A 7,690-nucleotide genomic window follows, 5' to 3' on the forward strand; every position below is an offset into this window, starting at 1 on the left:
TTTTGACATGACATTTTGTACTTCTCATTGTTGCAACAGGTCCACCTGAATCCTTAAACGACTTGTTTGTCCCCATCTCCTCCACATGTTATACTGACATCAAATATAGTGAAAGCGGGGGTTACACTGTGGGGGAGGGACATACAAAGCAACAAAGAAATAATCTTATAAATGCGTTAGAAACACATGCATGAAAGAAACGAAAACGTTAAAATACATATTTAAGGGTTCATTTTCCTAACATCACATTATCTGACCTTTTCCGCTTGACTCATACCTATACTAGATATTGCAAATAAGGAAAACCATGGGACCTATGCTTCTTTGGGCCTGGCTTACTTCACTTAATATAATTTTTTCCAAACCTTTCCATTTCCTAACAAATGGGGAAATGTCATTCTTTCTGATGGAGGCATAGAATTCCATTGTGTATATATACCACATTTTCTTGATCCATTCATCTACTGAGGGGCATCTGGGTTGGTTCCATGTCTTAGCTATGGTAAATAATGCTGCAATAAACATAGTGGTGCTGGTAGCTTTAGTGTGGTCTTGTTTGTAAACATTAGGGTAAATGCCCAAAAGTGGGATTGCTGGATCATAGGGGAGATCTATGTGAAGTCTTTTGAGGAACCTCCATACTGCTTTCAAAAGTGGTTGAACAAGTTTACATTCCCACCAACAATGAAGTAAGGTTCCTTTCTGTCCACATCCCCTCCAGCATCTGTTGTTGTTAGAGTTCTTGATTTTTGCTGTTCTAACTGGAGTGAGGTGATATCTCAATGTTGTTTTGATTTGCGTTTCTTTTGTGGCTAGGGATGTTGAACATTTCTTCATGTGTCTATTGGACATCCTTCTTCCTTCTTCAGAGAAGCTTCTCTTTAAGTCTTTCGCCCACTTATTTATTGGGCAGTTGTTTCTTTGAGGATTTGTTGTTGGGTGGTTTAATTTTTTGAGTTCCAAGTATATTTTAGATATGAGACCCTTGTCCGTTGTATGGCTAGTAAAGATCTTCTCCCAATCAGTGGGCTTTCTATTGATCTTGCCAGCTATGTCATTTGCCCTGCAGAAGCTCTGCAATCTTATGCAATCCCATTTGTCCAACCTTTCTTTGATTTGTTGTGCTTCCGGGTCTCTATTCAGAAAATTTCGACCTGAGCCAAGGAGACCTAGGGTTTCTCCTATTCCATCCTGTAATGTTTTCAGAGTGTCTGCTTTGAGTTCAAGGTCTTTGATCCATTTGGAGTTGATTCTGGTGCAGGGTGATATATAAGGATCTAGCTTTAGTTTTCTACATGTAGTTAACCAATTTTGCCAGCACCATTTACTGAAGAGGCTGTCTTTCTTCCATTCTATTGTTTTAGCTTCCTTATCGAAGATTAGATGGCTATAGGTCTGTAGGTTCATTTCTGGGTTTTCAATTCTATTCCATTGGTCCTGAGGTCTGTTCTTATGCCAATACCAAGCTGTTTTGATTACTATGGCTTTATAGTAGAGTTTGAAATTTGGTATTGATATTCCTCCAGCAGTGTTCTTTCCGTTGAGGAGCGTTTTTGCTATTTGGGGTCTTTTATTGTTCCATATGAATTTTTGGATTGCCTCCTTTATTTCCTTGAAGAATGGGGGTGGAATTTTGATAGGTATCGCGTTGAATTTGTAGATAGCCTTGGGAAGTATTGCTATTGGCCATTCTTGGCATTTACCAAAATGAGCACAAACAGGGCCACACTAAAGCTACCAGAACAACTATGTTTATTGCATCATAATTTACCATAGCTAAGATAATGAACCAACCCAGATGACTCTGAGTAGATGAATGGATAAAGAAAATGTGAGATACATAGATATATACATGTATATATGCATATATATACATATATATATATATATACATACATACAATGGAATTCCATGCATCCATTAGAAAGAATGACACTGCCACATTTGTAAGGAAATGGAAAGACTTTGAAAAAATCATATTAAGTGAAGTAACGCAGGCCCAAAGAAACATAGGTCTCATGGTTTCCCTTTTTTGAATAATTAGTATACATCTAGGATAACCTTAGCAGATGAGAAAAATAGCTCAATAGCTATGTACATATGACCATATAAGATAATACTAACCAAAATGAACTCCTGCTGTCATTGTATTAGATTTTGGGCTCCTGGGTATTACATATATATATATATATATATATATATATATATATACACACACACACACACACACATATATATCCATATATATATATATACATACATACACACACACACACACACACACACACACACACATATATATTATCTGAACTAGGGAAGGGAACAACAAAATGGTTAGACAAAGGGCAAAATAGAAACATATGCAACAGTGATACTCACAAGACAGTATGTTGGAACTGATCTGCACAACTTGGGTGGAGGGGATTGCAGGGAGGGAAAAAGGGACAAAATGAGGGAGGTAGGTAAGAAGTCAGACAAGAAATGTAATCACTACTTTACATTTGTGTAACTGTAACTGCTCTGTATATCACCTTGATAATAAAATTTAAAAAAAAAACACAAGTAGTTTTTACCTATAATCCTAGATACTCAGGAGGCTGGGATCTGAGTATTGCAGTTCAAAGCCAGTTCAGGCAGAAAAACCTGAGACACACTTATCTCCAATTAACTACCCCTCACCCCCCAAAAAAGCGAAAAATGGAGTTGTGGCTCAAGTGCTAAATTTGGGGGAGGAGGAAGCTCAGCACAGGTATCACTGGACAGAGGTGAGGTTTAATAAAATTTACCTTTAAATGTAGGAACTCTTCACTTAGGGTCCTTGACTTCGATTGCAGAATAAGAATTTCTGGGCAAGTACTAATGGTTGGAAAACTTGGCAGAGCTTTATTGAGTAAGTAAACAAGCAGGCACACAAACAAATGGACAAAAAATGGAAGTACATGAAGGAATATCTCCTTTATTTGCTGTTAGCTGACCTATCTCATTTCCCTCTAGTCTATCTGGCTTCCTCTCCTCTAAAATAACATTGTTCCCTTCATCTTAAGAGAAGTAGATAGACAAGCTTTAAGCTTGAGTCTTTGAATCCCTGGCAGCCATTTACCTTGCTTCATTTTCCCTAGGCTATCCTGCCTCACAGGGACAGTATCCAGGCCCAAGATTGACACAAAAAAATTTAAGACATTGAATTTAAACTCCTTTGTATAACTACTGGAAATAAAAGATAAAGATATTAAAATAGTCTAAAATAAATTAATAAAAATAAATCTTTAGAAAAATTTCTCCCACTTTTTTTTTTTTGGGGGGGGGTCCAGTCGTGGGGCCTGAACTCTGGGCCTGGGTGCTGTCCCTCAGCTCAAGGCTAGCGCGCTACCATTTAAGCCACAGTGCCACTCCGGCTTTTTTCTTTTTGCTTATGTGGTGCTGAGGAATTGAACCCAGGGCCTCAGGCATGCAAGGCAAGCGCTCTACCACTGAGCCACCTTCCTAGCTCCTCTCCCACTTTTTTCTTGTCAAGGTGATATACAAAGGGGTTATAGTTAGATAAATAAGGGGCCGTAAGTATGTTACTTGTCAACCTTGTTACCCCTTCCCTCATTTTTTCCCTACTTTCTCTCACCCACCCCCCACCCCCCAAATTTTTGAGATCATTTCCAACATATTTTCTTGTTTATGCTGCTGCATTGGTTCCATCCTTGTCCTTTGTCTCACCATTCTGTTGTTCCCCTTCCCTTCCCTAATTCAAATAGACATATATACAATACCACGGTACCAAAATCAAATACAGTGACAACAGGGGATACACCATAGAGGAAAGAACATACAAAAGAAACAAAAAATCACATTGTACATTAAAAACAACAACAAAGACATGTGTCCAGGTTTTGTAGAAAAAATTTTAAATGCAATGTCTTGAAAACAGATTTTTTTAAGATCAAGTGTATCTATGTTTTCATGCTTTTATTTTGGGCCTTCTAAGATATGTGGGTGATGATTATAGATTTGTTCACAGTCTTGACACCATTGAATGCATGTGTGGAGGAAATCAGGGTCTTTCTTCATGCTCATGTTGGTGAGGAGTGAGTAGGACAGTAGGAGAAGTGAGGTTCATGGCAGAGCTCTGAAAAGCAGCCACGCCCTGCCCCACCAGTATTTCCTGTATCCAAGGCACCCAGAGCCCCAGGGAAGGTCTGCGCTATTTAACTCTATGCTGACTTACTAAATCAGTCTCTCATGAAGTGAAACATTTATTGTATTGTTTTGTTTTGTTTTGTGTTTCTGGGGTTTTGATACGGGGATATGGGCTTGTTATACAATCACCTGTCCCCCCCCCATTTTATTGTAAGATAGGAGAGAACCTTGAATAATTTATGCTTTATCTTCCTAATATCCTATCTCTTTCTTTCTTTCTTTCTCTGTTCCTTCTTCCCTCCCTCCCTCTCACTCTTTCCTTCATTCAACTAGCCGTTGATAGCTGTCTTCTACCAAATGTCTTGTGCTTCTTTTGCTGCATAACAATATTTTCATGTTAATGTTTTACTTTGAATTTTATTCATGTGATATTTTGCATTATTTGGTAAATGTGTAAACCTTATAAGCAAAATAAACCTCTTTATTTTAAACTTTTTGTGTATGTTATAGGGTTACCACATTGAAATTTAGGTCTTTTACTTGCTACATTTATTCACACTTGCTAGGCTCCTACTTGATCACTTGGTCCACATCAATATCTCTCTTTTGCTGATTATTTTGGAGATAGAGTATGAGAGACTTTTCTGCCTAGGCTGCCTTCAAGTAGCAATCCCCCACATCAAGGCCTCCTGAAGAGCTAGGATTATAGGTGTGAGCCACCAGTATCCACCTCAAGAGTAAGATTACTTAATCCATTTCTGCTCATGAGCACATCAGTGACTCCATATCTCAGTTACTGTGAATAGTGCCCTACAAACCAGTGTGCTGGTGTCTCTTTAGCTTGCTCATCTCACTTTCTTTGGATGGCTGGATGCAAAAGTATGACAGTTTTATTTTGGTTTTCTGAGGACTTCCATATTGTCCACTAAAATGATGTAAACTAATTCTTACTCTCAGCATCCAAGAATTCCTTTTTCCTTGTAAATTAATGTTTTTCATGATCATCATTTTATCTAAGGAGAGATGGTTCATTCTTCTTTATAGATTATTTCTTTTTATTTATTTACTTTTTTTGGGTCCGGTCATGGGGCCTGAACTCTGGGCCTGGGCCCTGTCCCTCAGCTCTTCAGCTCAAGGCTAGCACTCTACCACTTGAGCCACAGTGCCACTTCCGGCTTTTTTCTTTTTGATTATGTGGTGCTGAGGAATCGAACCCAGGGCCTCAGGCATGCAAGGCATGCGCTCTACCACTGAGCCACCTTCCCAGCCCATTTCTGTTTATTTTTTACAGGTGTTTATTCAGTTCACTTGGTATTTTAATTCCAATACTTCTTTATTTGTTGTCATTTTTTTTTTTTTTGTCGGTCGTGGGGCTTGAACTCTGGGCCTGGGCGCTGTCCCTCAGCTCTTCAGCTCAAGGCGAGCGCTCTACCACTTGAGCTACAGCGCCACTTCCGGTTTTCTGGTGGTTTATTGGAGATAGGAGTCTCATGGTCTTTCTTGCCCGGGCTGGCTTTGAACCGCGATCCTCAGATCTCAGCCTCCTGAGTAGTTAGGATTAAAGGCGTGAGCCACCAGCGCCCAGCTTGTTGTCATATTTTTATGTACTTCTGCTTATTACACTATTAACTGTGGCAGACAAATATTTAGTAAATCACATAGTTGTAAGGTGTCTATGTTAATTGGTTGCTTTCTGCAGAAAATTTTACTTCAATGCAATTTTATTTTCAATTTTTATACAAAAGCACATTTCTCGTTGGGATGACTAACAAAGCAGGACATTTCTATAGATTTCATTGCTTTTTTGTATCTTTTTCAGCAAGTTTATGACAAATGTGAAAATGTCATTTTACAAATCAAGGTACTCTTTTTTCTTCCAGTCATGGGGCTTGAACTCTGGACTTGGGCGTTGTGCCTGCACTCTTCAGCTCAAGGCAAGCACTCTACTGCTTGAGCCACAGCACCACTTCTGGTTTTCTGGTTGTTTATTTGAGAAAAGAGTCTTGCAGACGTTCCTGCCTGGTCTAGCTTTGAACTGCAATTCTCAGATCTTAGCCTCCTGAGTAGCTAGAATTACAGGCATGGAGCCTTCTACTCCTGGCCTACATACTCTTTAAATGGGTACATTTTCTTAGAACTTGATTGTTTTTATTGCTATGGCTCACAGACAGAAGAGATTCCAAGACTGCACGATCAGTGAAAGACTGGCAATTTTAGAAAGGCAGATTTTCCTGCACCTTAAGATGAAGGACTAAATACATACCATTTGGGTTCCAGGCACTTCTGTGATGTCCACAGAAAGTATTTGGTGTTTCCTGCTTGAAGCCCCATCAGTACCTGACACTCCTTTCCCTTCTCTGCACAAAATTTAAGCTCCATGTTTAAAGATGCAGGGCAGGCTGCATGGACAGCAACCACAAGAGGGCATGTTCCCTCCAAGTTGCTGTCAGAAACAAATTCACCTTAGTGACTCAGATCACCATTTTCTGTTTTCAGCTAGTACTACCAGCATGAACTTTGTCTCATTTAATACATGAGCAGGATGTGTAAAACTCCAGCAAAAATCCAGCAATTGGATGAACCTTCCTAGGATTGGTGAATCCTAACCACAGCTTTCAGATGAATGTCAGCCAACCACTCTTTCTGCTTCCTGGTCAGAGCTGGTGATCTTGATGATATCCAATGAGTAATTCTACTCAAAACATCAGAGATGTTTCCTTCCAGGTTTAGGCTGACCTGTAACTTCTTCAGAGCTGTAGGATACTCCTCTGACATAGACATTGTACTAAAAGTGTTTACTGTTTTCAGAAAGAACTTATTGGTTCTTGAGGTCCCTGATGTAAGGCAGGTTACCTTTCCCAAGAGATAAGTCTGGTTCTGAACTGCAATTGTTACCACACTAGCTAACATTCTTTCCTTTTCATGTAAGTTGAGTGCAAAATTAGAGCCTGAACTCCTCCTGAGGAGCTCATCAGACCAGGATTGGCAACAGAGTTTCCCAAGCCAGTCATGCTAAGAGAGACAGCTCCTTCTACTTGGAGAAGCAGACCCCTAAAGAATTATGCACTAACTGCGTAATTTTGCATAAGAACATAATACAAAATATATAGAACAACAACTATGAGATATTTACTGTCTTAAAATACTGATACATGAAGTACAAATTCAAAATTTGGAATTATTAATGCAATGTCAGTATAAATCTATGACCTCTGAACATACATGTAGATGGCTGAAACAAGTTACATTTATCTTGAGACTACAAACATTTAATGATGTAGTGCCAGAGTCAAAAGCCAACAGAGCTTGAATACTACTAGTCTTTATTTCTTAGAGACATGAGAGAATAAAAAATGCTTTAGCCTGGCCTAGAACTCTTAGACATCCTGCCTCCATCTTTTGAGTACAGGAATAACAGATGAGTGCCACCATGCTTGGCTCCTACTGGTATTTTTAAATGGCTTCTGTTGTTATTGATAGTGCTCTGGTTTCAAGTCCTCTTCTTCAATCTTTTCTCTCTCTTAATGTTCACCATAGCTTGTGAATACAGCTTGAAGGAACA

Source organism: Dipodomys merriami, unplaced genomic scaffold (assembly GCF_024711535.1).
Source record: "Dipodomys merriami isolate MVZ:Mamm:240054 unplaced genomic scaffold, mDipMer1.0.p SCAF_1, whole genome shotgun sequence".
NCBI lineage: Eukaryota > Metazoa > Chordata > Mammalia > Rodentia > Heteromyidae > Dipodomys > Dipodomys merriami.